Genomic DNA, 16,610 nt, shown 5'->3' on the forward strand with positions numbered 1-16,610 from the left:
GTGTTTCCACAGCGTGTCATCAAAACGTGTCGGCAGTAGCTGTGGAGACTCTGAAGAGATAAATTTATACGAGAGGCTTTATTCTAAAGAGGATGATACAAGCATGCTACGAAAAAGAATAATTTTTGAAATCAGATGAATGGTTCATCAATTACAGCCCAAAGTGTCCAAAAAGTGGACGGAGTTAGGGCAGCTTGTAGCGCCAAATTTGAAAACGCCGGAAGTGTGAGAGCGCGTGATCGGATGTGTGAGCGTAGCGAAACCCTAGCGCCAATTTGAAAGCCCGAAATGGGTAGAGAGCGGAAATTATGGTTAAATGAATTAATTACAGAAATTAAAAATACAAATGAAACAAGCAACGCCTTACTGGTGAAGTAAGATCTATTAAGGTGAATTAGGGGAATTAAGGTGAATTAAGGGTGAAGTAAGGTGAAATAAGGGTGAAAAGTACCATATAAAGTTAATTATGGGTGAAATATAGGCGAATTAATGTGTGATGGTTGCGAATTATTGGTGTCAAAGAAAGGCAAAGAAGGGCGACTGGTGCCGCGGAAGCGTCAATGCTTTCGCATTACTCGAGTGCGGATACCGCAGTGATCTCGAACGTTTTTTGTGACCCGTTACAATTTGTGTGGCTGTACTGCGATTGGCGTTCAAGGATGGTGCGAATTGCAGCGTTTACTCTGCGCTTAACATACTTGGTGGTCACTGTCATTATAGAGCGGCAGAGTTAGGCTTGCGGTATCATCAAGAACACAGCAACCTGTGGCTTGTCACTATCGCAATGTGAAATTACGATTTTTGCTAGAGCTGATGACGCTGCCCTATTCTTTTCTAATAAAACGCGAGTGCTGGAGGCGTTGCGTGTCACTGAAGAATTTTTTTTCATCAGGTGCGTCTGTTAATTTTAATAAATGAAGGGTTCTGGGTAGGCACTGGGGAACAAAATCAAGATTTTTTTTTTTAGGGTATCAGATTGGATTCCAAAGCTTTAGAGTATTTCGGGATTAATTTGCATCAGTATCGTAATACTGGGTCTGACTGAGATTCTCAGGTATCGTTAGTTAGCCGACAAACCCAGGTTTGATTGGACAGGGAGGTGTCTCTATTCGCACGAGCATATGTTTGCAGTACCTTCTTGGTTTCCAAGCTTATATATGTCATGTCGGTGTTGCATTGTGCAAAAAAAAGTACATGCAATTCATAGAATTATTGCGACTTTTTTGTGGCGCTCTAAACGGGAATCTAAGCGTTGAGACAAATAGTTTATTTCTCTGGATGCTGCTGGAGGTGTTCTTCAGCATTTGCTTCTTCATCAAGTTCTTCCAAGATTTTTCTTGCTGCACTTGCTGTGTGTCCGGTGGCAGCATCCAGATCACAGTTCCTTGGCAGCGCACAGCGCCGTGCAGATTTGCCTGCAGCACCCATGCGTAAAGACAATAACTATGAGGCCATTCGCAGTCAAGCGCTAAGTGGTCGCCTCGTTTGCACGACAGCTCCATCTGCCCCGTTATTTTCAAGATCTTGTGGACTTCTACAGCATAAAAGCGGAAAAGAGCCACTTCTTTCTCTTCTCTTTATTGTGTCACCGGTTTCGTTTGGCGCCGTTTTGTGGAACGGAGTTCGGTAATCAGTCGCTAATAAATGTGATTACGCCCAAAGGCTGCACTACGAGACACAAGAAGAATACTCGAGTGACTTTTTGCTTGTCAGAGGAGTGAAAGTTGCTTTTCCCGGCTTGAAGAATTTACCGCGTATAGGGTGGAGTAGGGAGTGGCGTAATCAGCTTCAAAATTAAAATTAAATTTTTGCGATAGACCAGTAATTAAAAAAGGAGCACACGGCTTCGAGGACGTAACAAGAACAAGACAAGGATTGATCAGGGGGCATTAAGTTTTGACACAAGAAAAAGGTAAAACATAGGCACCGTAGTTGTTTTAATTCAAGAAAAGAAATCTGGTCGGCGCGAGGCATTTTCCTGTCACTTTGTCGAGATGAGAGCCCCAAAACCATCAAAGCAACCTGAGTGGTCAAAATTACGCCGTGTGGTTAAGCGTAATTCAGAACAAGCATAGAGCGGCGAATCACCACACGAAAGGAGCAAATGGAGAAAGGAGAGAAGACTGAAGGTTATACACCAAGTAGCCACTCAAAGGGAGCGTTGGCCTTCATGTTTGTAGGTAAAGCTTTAATTTCGAAAGAGAAAAGGAGAGCGCAATGGATGAGACATGATGTAGGCTTACTTTGTCGAGCTGAGCTACCTTGTGTTGTTCATAATCAGGCGGGAAAGTCAGCTCAGTCAAAGGAAACAGGAGCTCATTAAGCTTTCCATTCTTTCCGCTTGTGAAAGGTTTGAGGGATTTTTCCAGTCTTTTTGTGGTCGGGGTACGTTTTTGAAGTGTTCGCGTTTCGTGCACAAAAAATGAAATGAGCGCGAACACATTTAAATATCAAAACATTTTTTTTTTACTTGTACACTCTGCAGGTTGAATATTTTCTCCGCTCAATATTTTGTGCCTGAGGCGTTGTGTTTATAGAGCTGCTCACGTGTACTTGGCCTTCCGAAGTCCAGCCAGCATTGTTCCTTCTACACGAGGAAAGAAGAGGAGAAAAAATAAAGAATAGCCGCGAGGATTTTCGTCCCGGCACGCGCACGCTGCAGCGCCGTTCTTTTGGGATCTGCGGCCATACCCTGCGTTTCTCTCATAGCCATCCTCACTGGCCCTCTGCCCGCTGCGACAGAGGGACTGCTGTGGCTACCGACTGCAACGTGCCTGGCTTGGCACGTTTTGACAGCAAGTGGGGTGCTGCCACGGCAAAAGAGGCCATGCTGCAGCCTGTGCGAATCGTTCACCTGGAAGGACGCCGGTCGCCGAGCTCGCCCATCGCTCCGTCACCGTGGTCCGGCGCTACGACAGCAAACTCAGAGGACAAGGAGCTGATGACGGCCGCCTGCACAGCCCTCCAGATTGACGGCCACCGAGTCCGCATGCACGGGAAGTGCACCCCACTTGTCAGTGCTGTGAGGCGTCCTTCCAGCTACCAGCACGGCGATCTGACGTCGAAAGCTTCTCTGGTGAGTTTTGCCGACAGTCACGATTGTCGACAAATATCGAGATTTGTTTTGATTGTTTTGTACCACGGTTCTAGCCTTCCTTTCCTTAGAGCGTGCCTCCCGACTTGAAGGCGTCGGCCAAAACAAACCCGACCGAACGCAACGTTCTCTTCAATGCGCGGCACAACCTACCCTGATTTGTTCTAAGAATTTTCACTGCGCAGGCAACCTTTGAATGCCTATGGCTTGGTGCACACCAGAAGCGAATCAAGCCATCGCTGACGCTTTGAAATGAAGCTTGGCTTGTGGCAGCTTTTCTCCGGCTCGGATAATTATTAGTAAAAGGGTTCACTTGAGTCGTATAGCATACGCAAACGCGCTTAGAATATAGGCTTATTTTTCAAATGTAGCTCTCGCGTATACGTTATTCAAAACTAATTAAGAAGCCACGCTCTGTAGAGATGCCTTACCGCGTTTAGGACTTGGATATGAAGCTGCCGCTTAGCTGTTCAACATGCATGAAGTATGTTAGGCATTTCGCCATTCTAAGTGTATGGAAGCGATCTCTCGCCAACCTCATGCAAGCATATGCTGGGTTCAGGAGAGGTGCTTTCTGCGCTAAGAACCAAAATCACGGAGAATAAAAATAAGAATAAAAATCATCAGACAGGAGAGAGAACGAGTGATGCGTCCGCTGAGTGATGCGTGCGCCGAAAAATTCCAACCAACCAAAAATGCCTCCACCGAAGCGACGACGCTGGTTTGTGCATCAGATATCGCAGGTGCCGAAGAAATGCCAGTGATGTCACCACAGGATGAGCTCAATGGGGAGGGTGTATTCGTGAATATATTCATGAAAATTTTGAGCAACGGTCAGTCTTTCAGCATTCTGGGTGGCGTCATGGCATTTCTCTTTGCATATATAGCGTACATGTTTTAGTCCATTTGTAGGCTAACTTGCGACAGGGGTTCCGACCTATGACATACGCACAATTCGATTGCACGTTTTTTGAAAGTGCATTTTCTCTTAGGGTGCGGTTGAGGTGCTCACCGAGATGTACAGATGTGAAGTTGGAGGCTAACTCAATTCCGGGGTTCGCAGCGATGACGTATGCAACTTTAGTTGCATGCTTTAATGCGCGGTTGAAGTATCCACCGAGATGTCAAGATTTGGCAGCTACTGCCCAATTTCCTTTCCTCAAAAACGGTTCCTTTCCTCAAAATACATTTTTTCGCATTTATCCACGTAAGCGGACTTAAGTGCCCTAAGAATTTTTTTTTTCTGTCCTCAGCGTGAAGCAAGGCACCGTCGGCTCCCATTCCGATGCTTAACCACTAGTGGTTACATGCTAGCATGTGAGGGATGACTGGAAAAACTCAGCGACGTAGCATTGCGTACACACCCGGTCAATTCTTTAGCAGCAATGTGCGACCGTAGGTGGACCAGGGTTGGCCCAGTACTATAGTTTGGTTTGGTTTATGGGGGTTTAACGTACCAAAGCTACTCATGGTATAAGAGACGCCGTAGTGAAGGGCTCCGGAAATATCGACCACCTGGGGTTCTTCAACGCACACTGACATCGCACAGTACAGGGGCCTCTAGAATTTCGCCTCCATTGAAATTCGGCCGCCGTGGTCGGGATCGAACCCACGTCTTTCGGGTCAGCAGCCAAGCGCCGTAACTACTGAGCGACCACGGCGGGGCCAGTACTATAGGGGAAGATGTCATTCTGTACGACGGCAACGAAGCTGACATCCTGATTATATAGTAGGAAATCTAGCTTTTGTAGTGCACCAAGTGTAGAAGCTATTTTGCCCACTTTTATTTCTTGAAGCCAGAAAAGTTGGAATTGTCAGAGGTATTTCTTGGTGAAAGTTGGCAACATTGCGAATGGAGGACGTTGCATACAGTAGAAAAGTATGTGTCGGGAAAAAAAACTTTAAAAACCACAGTAATGACAAATTGTGAGCGCTTAGTGAAAAAAAAACGCAAAAAAATGTGCAAAGCACATAATAACAGTTTAGCATCACGAACAGAGCAGCCTGTCAGCAATGGTTCTTAGTGCAATTTTACTCTACTCTGCTAAGCGGAAAAATTACCGAAGACACTTTGGAAATTGTAAACTGTGCTTGGCGAAAGCCTTGCGGTCAACCCACTGCCGCTTCACCGAAGCGCTTGGCGCGGAATCACTGGGCCGCTTCGGGGCCATGCGTTTCACTCACTCGACGGCAACGAGACGACTGGCGAAGGAGCGGCGGTGCAGCTGCCGCCGGCGACGCGCGCGCTCTCGTTCTACCCCTACTGTGTGACGTCAGGGTTGCTATGGACAGCTGCGCTCCCCACCGGCGCGACGGTTGCTAAGGAGGGGAGGAAGTTGCGCCGCTGCGTGGAGGAAAGGCCACAGTTGACCAATGTCTTATCCGGTGGCAGGAAAACCTTCCGGCTCAACTTGATTTGTAATGCCACATTTGAGAGAGAGAGAGCATTTTCCCACACTGGCCCCGATAGCAGCCTCATATCGGACAATTACGCCCATCTCGCCCAACACATGGACAATAAGGGCGACGACTCCTGGCCTCAGTATATAGGAGAGTGAAGACAGTTACTGCGCCTTTCATTTCCCCGAAAACTATTTCAGAGCGCAGCTGTTTGGCGCCCGTTTCTGCGTTTCGCGCCGTCGCCGTTGCCGTCGCCATTGTCCGTTGTAACCAGCAGTGGACACCTTATTCGCGCTTTAAGCTACGAAACGAATGGAACGGGAGCTTGGAAAGCAGAGGGTAAAATTCGTAAATTGGTTTTTGAGGAACGGAAATGTCGTAGTATCTGTCTCACACATTTCGGTGGAGGGCTGACCAGGGGGAAGGCGCATAACTGCCCTCTTTGAACAGTGAACACCTCAATTTGCACGATTCCAGCGATCGGACGGAGACCGCGAGCATGGACGGACATCGCCAGCATGAACGGACACCGCGAGCATGAGAAATTAAAGGCTTTCGCCTTAATATACGACAGAATTTTTTTTGCATTGCAGTGCGTAATCGAGGTGAAAAATTTGCCACGCAGGCTTAGTTCCTGTTTTGCAAAGAACTTATCCTCATCGACGCACTGCAATCTTTTTTTATTTTCTTCTGAAAGAGATTCAATCAGCTAGCACACGGAAGACAAATGTACAACATTTGCTGATTATTGTCAAGTGTGCTTTCTTCCTGTAATATTGCACGTCATTGAACAGTACTTTCCTGCACCCTATTTTTTGCCTCAAACTGAAGTTCCGCTTTTCCAAGTGGGTGTTAGCTACACGGGCATTGTTTTTTTCTTCCCCAGAGTTGCAATACACGTGGTCTCGTAATGCGTCTCGTGCAGCCAGCGGCCCAGGCTCGGCTCACCGATGTACGGGGAGATGCGCCTGCACTGCGCCGCCACACGGATCTCCACCTGCGGCGTGGTGGTTCAGCGGAAAGCAGCGTCGGCTCAGCCGACGACAACGTGCACCTCACGCCTGCAGGTGCACTGGCAGTGAGGACGCTCGGACGCAGCAAGCGGAACAGCGTCCGCGGCTCGCGGCTGCCCTATTGCTGCTGCTGCTCACCAGCGCCTCGGTGAGCTTAGAGTCACGTACGCTCACCTTAATTGATGCTGCTTCTCATTGTTTCAATACACACTCGCAGAAATAATGAGAGGGAGCAACCCGACGAAGTGCTTTCCATCCTGCACAACCTATAGGAAGGATACGGAGTAGCTCTTGCGCGATCCCGTTGCCTCGAAGGCACAACAAGTGAATGCGTGTATCTCAAGCACATCCCAAAATGAGCGGGATGGTTTATCGGACTGAGCTTCTTTTCTATCCTTTGAACATTGCTTTCGTAGCCTTAAGGTGCACGTTAAAGAACCACAGGTGGTCGAAATTTCTGAAGCCTTTCACTACAGTGTCCCTCATAGCCCAAGTCGCTTTGGGATGTTAAACCCCTACAAACCATAAACCTTAATGTGCATATCGCTGCGTGTTTTAAGGCACCTTGATCATTTTCCAGAGAATAGCGCACTTGTTCATATTTATCATGAAGCGATCTCTTCCTGCATAGTTTTATAGATGTTCAAATTCAACGCCTTTCGCATTGAACTTACTCACTTGGCACCCATGTTTTTGGACCCTACGTTTAACCTTCTTGCACATCCCATTCTGGTTTCCTGGAGACTTACTGCATGCGTTTATTTATTTTCCTCCTCTGCGAATCAACGCACATATGTTCAAAATGTCCGACGCTTTCAACGCCACTTCCTCAGGGTTTCTTCCCACAATTTTTTTTTCGCCGTTAGCTTGCTCAACCCGAGTCAGTTCCTCACCGCCTGCACTGTTTGTTGTTCTGCCTTTAGCACCCAAGCCTGATCTTTCAAAAGCTTGTTGGTTTACTTTTTGCTACAATAGCACTTCTATCATTGAGCGAAATATGCCGTGCTCAAAAGTATGCCCTGACGTAATTATTCGTTCCCAGATAATCAGCACTAGTTATCAGGAATTTCAGACAACTGCTACGTAGCGCCGCAAAGTTTTTTAGCCCATGCAGCTTCAAGGGAAAATTCGTGCATTTGGTAGAATTATTCGTACACATAAAAAATTGGGCTTTCCTCATAATTTATGTTCTAGGTGATCTCCAGTACCTCTTAGAAGCAGCGTCGTCTCCATGCCTCAGCTAAAGTTTGTTCCAAAACCGTTAAATTTTAAGCATTGGGCTCCTGTGGAAACGGCTTAATTTTACAGCCCTTTGAGTTAATAAAGACAATTTTTCAAGAATACATAGCTCCAGTGGTTTGGTAGTGCGATTGCTTAGTAGCGCCATGGAGCCGATCATCGTCCGGCGGTGTGCTGTGCGGCGGTATCTGTATGAGGCATCCACCTGCTGCGTGGTGTTTAGGGGAGATTTGTCTGTCTCCACTTTCCACCTGTCACCGTCTCCCTCTGCTCCTGCCCCTCTACCTTCCCCATTGCCACTTGTATGGGAAAGGAGGGAGGCGCCGTATGAAGAATGCCACAGAAAAAATCAAAATGGGTCAAAAGAAATGACTCAGCCAACAGCAGGCCTGCGTACAAAATATGCAGTTTCTTGAAGAACTATCTGTGCAGAAACTAGAGGACCGGTGACACTAATTTTTAGGCTCAAGCTGTTCATTGCATTTTGTTTGGTATGTATCTCAGAGCAACTGCGCCAAAAATGAACTTCTTTGGTGCAGCGAATAATTAGTAATGAAATTTTTAAAAGTTACCCTGAGGCGTGTGGTAGGATTATCAACAATAGTTCGCTTGCATTTCATGACGCTCACGTGCTTCCCCAGGGCTGAGGGCTCAACAATTGAACAGCTCACGGCGCGTAGTCAGCGATGTGGAGTGGGTTGTTCGTTGTTCGAGCTAGGGGTGCAGAGGGGTGAATGGGGTTGTATCGAGAGAGGGACAAAGGTAGCAAAGGTGCGTGTTCATCCAGTTTCTGTCTAACTTCTGCGTGATTTCGGGGGCTCCACCGCAATGAGCTACGGAAGGCCACTGTACCGAGCCTGCGGAAGGCAGTTTTTGAGCAGAAGACGGCGCTGTCGGTCTATGACGTCACTCAGGCTGCTTCAGTATGGCCGTTGGTGCCAAGGGAATGGGCTTAGAGCCGATAACTTCTAAATGCATTTTCTACCTCAAACGCGCGCCTATTGCCCGACTTTTGTTTTTAAGTACGCAAAACATCGTCGTGGCTAGTACCTGCACAAAAAACCGCCATTTGATGGTAGGTCATGTCATGAGTGCTTTACGCTTGACCGAGCTATTTCTTCTGGCATCGCTCAGCAAGAGAAACCTGGGTCTCAAAAGACCCGCGGATGGCTCTGTTTGGAACAGCCACTTGCCAGAGCAATGACATATCGCATAACCACTGCGCCTATGTGCCGGTAGTGGTTTGATGGATCAGAATAAAATAGACGGATTTGGAATAGTATCAGACTTGCACTAGATTCGGAAGTTAAAGACAAAGAACAGAGGATTGGAGGAGAATCAGAGCTGGAATAGACTGGGGAGTGACAGAAGCATGCTATCGCATTATCTTGGCATCAATCCAATTGATAGCCCGTACATTTTTTCTAGCGTATTCATACCAAGCAGTGACTATGTTTTGTGTTATTTGATGCTCTGTTTTCTCTAAGCAACAGAAAAATTCTCCAGAATTCACATTTTCACAACACGGTGAGTCCCATCTCGTGCTGCAAAGCTATAAGGCAGGCATCTCGCTAGCTCTCGTTGTGATGCTCAGTGCAGGTCTATTTTCTTCTTTTTTTCGCACGTTTCCTTTTTCTTTTTCGCAGTTGCGTGCGCGGGGATGGCGAAAGTATGATGCGCCACATATCCTTTCCAGCTGATGCGCGGAAAGGTCTGAAAGGGTGCACCACATTTGAAGCGCTCGTATACCGCTTGGATCTCAGCCCATCCTTTCCTGCTCCGCGTGCAGCCAGTTGCACCTCTACGTTGTCGATACTACTCCCCTTCACGCTATTCATACGGCAAAGCATATGGATTCTTCCCAGATCGCGTATATGCACAAAGTGCTTTGACAATATGTTAGTATACGTTAGCATCTTGCTTAGATAGGCGAGCAGCACGCCTTGCGGGTGTTTTCGATTTAATTATCTTGGGTTGCTTGAAGAGAATAAGAGCGTCCTCAATGACACCTTAAATTGCCGAGGCTGCTGCTGAGTGTCCACTATACAAGTATATGCTTCGCGTTAACGACGTCAGTATGATTTGAATTCGCATGCACAATTTTTCAGTTCCACGCAGAGTTCCTGAGCTGTTGGCGATGCAGTATTTGATGCGTGCTGTCCAAAGCAGCCTCTAGAAATGAGAGTAACCAATTAGACTCGGATTAGGTTCAGATCCCACCGGCGGCATGTGGTTGTTTTTTTTTTCTGCTTTTCTGATCAACTAGCTTTAAGCGATAACATATTCAGTAATATTCTAAATTGAGCAACAGCACAAAATAAACAAATTCATTAAAAATCCTCTGTGCCCCTTGCTTTCTGTGGCTGTTGGCTTCTCTCATATTTATAACGAGCCCCTCATTCCCCTTACCTTGTTTGCTTAATTGCTTAGCGAGGGCCTCGGTTCTGGCAGCCTTGATGCCATAGGAAGCATAAGAGGGTTCTCACACAGCTTCCACCCTCGCCGTTCGATTAAGTTCTACGTCACATCAGCGATAACTCAGGTCATGCTACGTCCGCCGCTTAAAAAAGAACGTCGGTGGCGCTGATGGACACTCTCAAGGTTAGGTTATTTGTAAACATAAATACCCCCGAAAGCAGAAGATTTGACAGGCTTCGCCGTAGCTCAGCGGTAGAGCACCGGACGCGTAATTCGGAGGTCGTGGGTGCGGATCCCACCTGCGGCATGTGGTTGTTTTTTCTTCTGCTTTTCTAATCAATTAGCTTTAAGCGATAATATATTCAGTAATATTCTAAATCGAGCAACTGCACAACATAAATAAATTAATTAAAAATCCCTGTGCCTCTTGTTTCTGTGGCTATTGGCTTTTCTCATATTTATAACGAGCCCCTCATTCCCCTTACCTTGTTTGCTTAATTGCTTAGCGAGGGCCTCGGTTCTGGCAGCCTTGATGCCATATGAAGCATAAGAGGGTTCTCACGCAGCTTCCACCCTCGCCGTTCAATGACGTTCTACGTCACACCAGCGGTAACTCAGGGCGTGCTACGTCCGCCGCTTAAAAAAGAACGTGGGTGGCGCTGATGTACACTCTCAAGGTTAGGTTATTTGTAAACATAAATACCCCCGAAAGCAGAAGATTTGACAGCCGTCGCCGTAGCTCAGCGGTAGAGCACCGGACGCGTAATTCGGAGGTCGTGGGTTCGGATCCCACCGGCGGCATGTGGTTGTTTTTTCTTCTCCTTTGCTAATAAATTAGCTTTAAGCGATAACGTATTCAGTAATATTCTAAATCGAGCAACAGCACGAAATAAATAAATTAAAAATCCCCTGTGCCCCTTAGTTTCTGTGGCTGCTGGCTGCTTAATTAGACTTAGGTTTCTCACGTTACTGGTGTCTAGGCCTCACTTTGCCACTAAATGCGCTATGACAAGCGCCTTTTGCTTGTTACGGCTCCGGCCTGAGTTATTCGTAAATCGAAACAGTTCACGAAATCGCCGCGAAGGAGAGCGCTGTCCCGAAGGGATCACAGCGCGTAAAAATAATGCTGTGGAAAACTAATAGCTACTTCAATATTCTTTTTTATAATCATCGCTGGCATAACGTGCAAACGTTGAGTTCACATGCGCAATGGTTGGCAACGTATCTAAGGTATTCGAGACTTAAGTTCCGCATATAAGGGCGCGATGCGTTAGCGTTCATGGCTCCCTGTAGCGGTTATGGTTCTTGGCTGCTGACTCGAAAGACGCGGGTTAGATCCCAGCCGCAGGGGTTGAATTTCGGTGGAGGCGAAATTCCAGATATCCGTGCGCTGTGGGATGTCATTGCATGTTAAAGAACGCCAGGTGGTCGAAATTTACGGAGCACTCCACTACGGCGTTCTCATAGCCTGAGTCGCTTTGAGACGTTATGCCCCCTAAACTATACTAAACCATCTTTTCTTAGAACTCTTCCACTCTGCAATTTACTAGCAAAATGCGCCTAGTCATTCGTCATTCGTGCTCTACGTCAATACGTCATTACGTCAATACCTCATTCGTGCTCTGACATACGCCGGCTCACGCGAAGCGCGGTGTTGACTAGCGTAGTGAAAATTTTCGATTCAGAATACAACCCGCCGACAGAAATGTTCAAGAGGAAGACTTATCGACTACGCCGGCTGTTCGAAGTGTTATTTCCGCAGGTGATTTCAGAATATTCTTTGTGCAACCACAGGGGCATTGACTATACATGTAACGATGCAGGCACCATTCTTGACGGTACTCCGGCAGCCTTTCTAACCTGAGGGGCCTGTGTCTGACTGCTGCGATCTTTGTAAGCCAAGTCGCTAATTCAGCAACAAGCCCTCTTCTTTCTTTTCTGTGTACTGCGCAGGAGGTCGATCGCCTGGGCGTTCTGAGAGATCCCGACGGGGCCTGGACTGGCGCCTTGGGTGAAGGCGGTACTCTGGGCGTTTTCTTTTATTAATTTTTGTTACACGTTAAAAAACGCGAGTTTCCAATGGTAACCAAAGCGAATAAAATCAATGTGATCAGGTATTAACAGCTTTTCTACTTTATTTAAGGATGTAACATTTTGTTGAGAATTACCAACCTTGATTTGATAGACTAACGTCATTATACTTTTTCTACATTTTTCCGACCTTCCTGTTTTCGGTAAGTAAAATCAAAGTAGATTTGAAGGCTTCCATCCCAACCTGTCGATAATAAATTTCGCACAAAAGTGATTTGCTTCAAAAGTAAACTACACCTACGCCAATTTCTCCACAGTACGGCGCCACTGGCTATTGAGCTACTGGGTCGGAAATACTGCATAAGTCCAGTATGAAATTCTCCGCAATAGAAGATTGTTGCCATTTGCCGAGAGTCTTCTCCACTTTTGTTTAGACTTCCACATCCATTCCGAGAATTTCAGTTCTACAGAATAGGGAAAACGACTATGGAAAGAAATACTTAGACGTCACAAGCTGGTATCATTCGAACACTTCGCTGGCGAGCTTGATGGCGCCGCGACACCATGGTTGCGTGCCTTCAGTATATAGCTTTGGAGATTGCGCTTCCAATCTAAAAGAAAAAGCTGCTGGCTATTTCCTGCTGTGAGCCGCGTCATGAACACCAAGGTACGCACCACTGCATAGCCTATGCAGATGGACGTTAGCGTTTAGGATGTAATCTTCATCACTGGCTTGATACTAGTTTTTTTCTAGGACTCAGGACTCAGTTCTGCCCGTCAGCCGTTTTATTATTGTGTTCTTAGTGCGCCTGGCCACCGCGGGGGTTATTACCCCCGCGGTGGCTCAGTGGTTATGCTGCTTGGCTGCTGACCCGAAAGCCGCGAGTTCAATCCCGGCCGCGGCGATTGCATATCGGTGGAGGCAAAATGCTAGAGGCCTGTGTACTGTGCGATGTAACGGCACTTTAAAGAACCCCAGGTGGTTGAAATTTCCGGAGGTCTTTATTACGTCGTCAATCATAGCCTGAGTCTCTTTGGGACGTTAAACCCCCAAAACCATAAATCATTAATAAAAAATTTCCCTCCTAGTATGCTTATTCCGGCTTGCACTTCTGGTTTTTCTTGTTATGATGTCCTAAAATCCCGACTGTCACGCATATGTTTTCATGAATCTGGGAAGGTAGCTGCTTCACCCACGAGTCGCCTCACTGAACTGTTTGAACATGTGAAACACTTCTGCATGATTCAATTATCAGGTCTCTATGGTGGGGAGGGGTGTCTTTAACACTAAATGGACTGTACAAAAGAAGGAAAGTACAGGTTCATAGGCTGCAAACGGATAACTCTCCAGCTTTCAACATTAATTCAACCATTTCATCGCAAAACAACGCTGTAATTTCTTGAAACAGAAGTTCCGCCGGGAGGAACGCTTGGTAGGTAAAATGCGATGTTGCGCTAGTTATTTCGATGTCGCTCTGCCATGGAGGAAACAACCCCGCTGTTTTCTGCACTTTTAGATTGGTTACCCCTCATCAATTCAAAACATATATGAAAAAACTGCTTGCTAAAATAATAGTTTAGCTCCGTTTATGGCACCTGCTGCGACGGCAGTCGACCTTTCCTAACTCTCCAGGAACTGGCCGATTAAGGCAAAAAGTCAAGATATTGGAAAACGACATCCTTTCAAATTACTGATCCCGGAGTACAGTACCATACACAGCGTATTTTGGAGATTGCCTGCAATTCATATAAAGAAAAAAATTCCGACGATTACGTTACTTCCTAATGCGAAATTTGAGCGCAGCTCATTAGCTGTTTAAGCTTTTGGATAGACTCAGGCAAGGAATTCGAGCAAGATATGTATGTACAATTAAAGACAACTTATTTTTCACACATATTCCTTCCTCAAGAAGCACTCCATTAACAGTTATTGTTTGTCGTTAAGGAAGCTTCGTGGTCGAAGAGATAGATGGATATACAGGGTCTGTTCTGAAAGTAGTAGGACTGGTTTTTTCCTGGCGAACGGGCGGACGAGATGTGGTCTGCGCGTGCAGGATCGTTGAAGGGGGATATTGGGAATGCTGGGGAAAATCGGCAGTCGGCTCTCGGCCGTTGAAGAGAGGAGGTCGCTTGTACTCTGAAACTCTGTGCAAACGTCTCGTCACGCAGAATCATCGAGCGTTTACTGAATCAGCGATACGCGATCAAATTTTGAGTAAATCTTGGTAAAACGGGCAAAGAGACTCAAAACATGATTAAGGAGGCCTACGGTGACGCTTCCATTGGTAGATAAGGTGTTTTTTGAGTGGCACAAGCTGTTCCGAGAAGGTAAGAAAAGAGTGGAGGAGGACGACTGCTCCAGACGCCCTTCGACCAGCAAGACCAACGAAAATGTGTAGCGAGTGAAACATTTACTTAACAATGATCGCAGACTGAGTATCAGAATGATTGCTGATGACTTGAGCATTCCTCAAACCCAAGTTTTTGAGATCGTGACAGAAAACTTATCCATGAGGAAAGCGTGCGCGAAGTTGGTGCCGGGAGTGTTGTCAGAGGAGGAAAAGGCCAACCGGTAGGATGATCTTCATCATGTGAATGAGGACCCAATTTTTTGCCCAGCACAAGGCGGCAACGCTACCTCAGCCCCCCTACAGCCTCGACTTGGCCCCGCCAGACTTTTTTCTATTCCCGAGAATAAAATCGACGCTCGGTACAGTCGGTTCAAAAGGCCGTGACGAGGGAGCTAAACAGCATTCCAGTCCAGGCGTTCCTGGAGGCGTACGAAAACTGTAAAACTCATTGGCAGTAGCGTGTAGGTGCGGAAGGGTGCTACCTTGGAAAAATTGTAATCGTTTGTACTATTCTCTTGAATAAATTTTGTTTAAAAAAATGAGTCCTACTACTTTCAGAACAGACCATGTATTTTCATTTCAACAGAAAGAAAATCTAGCAGGCGCCATCAGGCTTTGGGCAACATCTTTGTGCGGGCCATGAGCTATTCATTTTTACGCGTGCTGTATACGCTTGGCAATTTAGCAGCTTCGCGTCAACGTATCGACGCGCTTCTAACCCATAAAATCACCTCCTCGTCAAAGTGTTTGGCAAATGTGAGTAGGTTAGATTCTGCGCACGTGTGAACTTTATCAAATACTCTCTCATCAACAAGCCACGCCTCCCTCGGTGGACTCAGAAGACACCCACTGTTTAAGATGCCATTGAATAATGCGGGAACTGGTGGATCGTTCTCTTAAGCCAGGATTATGTGCATGACGTAAATAAACCGATTACCCTCGGGTCATCCACCTCCTTCACACGATGGCAGCCCTGGCTATGCTCCTCACGATAGACCCTGGTGCACAGCCAACGCCCGTCGTGCTTCGCCAACCCCGTGAGCCACCAACTTTCTGCGGAGAAGCACATGAAGATGTACAGTACTGCCTGGACATTTACGACCATGTGGCAGCGCTCAACACCTGGGATGACAGCGCGAAGCTTCGAAACATTATTTTGCATTAGACGGCCCCGCCAGAACGTGGTTTGAAAACGACGAATCTTCCCTCACGACCTGGGCGACCTTCAAGAAGAAGCTACTTGGTACATTCCCTAGCGTGGTACGGAAGGAAAAAGCAGAGGTACTGCTGCAGTCACGAATTCAACGCCCAAACGAGACCGTGACTGCGTATGTGGAAGATATGAAACGCCTTTTCATGCGCGCCAACCGTGACATGAATGAAAAAAAGAAGCTCTAGTTCTTGATGCGTGGTGTGAAGCAGCAACTCTTTGCCGGGCTGATACGGAAACCTCCAAAAACCATCGCCGAGCTTGTAGTTGCAGCTTCCACCATAAAAAGGGCCCTTGACGCCGGGACCCGTCGCTACAGCCGACCACTTGCTGACGGCAAGCTACCCAGAAGATACCACTGCAAGCGGGGATAACCTGCGAAATCTAATTTGCCGAACTCTTCGCGAAGAACGTCGCAGACTGCTGCCATCCTCAGCACAGCAGACGCAAGAGACTCAGATGGCGTCGCTCACGGACATCATTCCAGAAGAAGTACAGCATGCACTTGGCTCCCCGTCACCGACGACACCAACAGAAGCTGAAGCCATGACCTACGCCGCTGCACTACCCAGTCCTCCACCTCGACGAGGCCCCCCAAGCCCTCTTCGACGGACACCAGTTCTGCAAGAACCATGGCCCCTAGCTCCCGCAAGCCCCCCTTACGAGCGACGAAACAGATTTAGGAAATGCGACGAGTGGAGGACTCCCGACAACCGCCCAATGTGTTTCTATTGTGGCCGCATCGGTCACATTCTTCGCCACTGCCCGTACAGACTCAACGGCCTGCGGGGTTTCGCTATCGACGCCCCACGACCGCTCCCCGGCCAGCGACCATGGGACCACGACTCGTTGCG

At 47.2% G+C, this 16,610-nt stretch overlaps 1 pseudogene; it reads right to left on the minus strand.

The window, feature by feature from the left end:
• Positions 1 to 16,390, minus strand: part of LOC149357875 (uncharacterized) — a 61,132-nt pseudogene extending 44,742 nt beyond the window's left edge.
• Between the last annotated feature and the right edge of the window lie 220 nt (positions 16,391 to 16,610).

Source organism: Amblyomma mixtum, chromosome 3 (assembly GCF_055824585.1).
Source record: "Amblyomma mixtum isolate Tamu chromosome 3, ASM5582458v1, whole genome shotgun sequence".
In the NCBI taxonomy this organism is placed as follows: Eukaryota; Metazoa; Arthropoda; class Arachnida; order Ixodida; family Ixodidae; genus Amblyomma; species Amblyomma mixtum.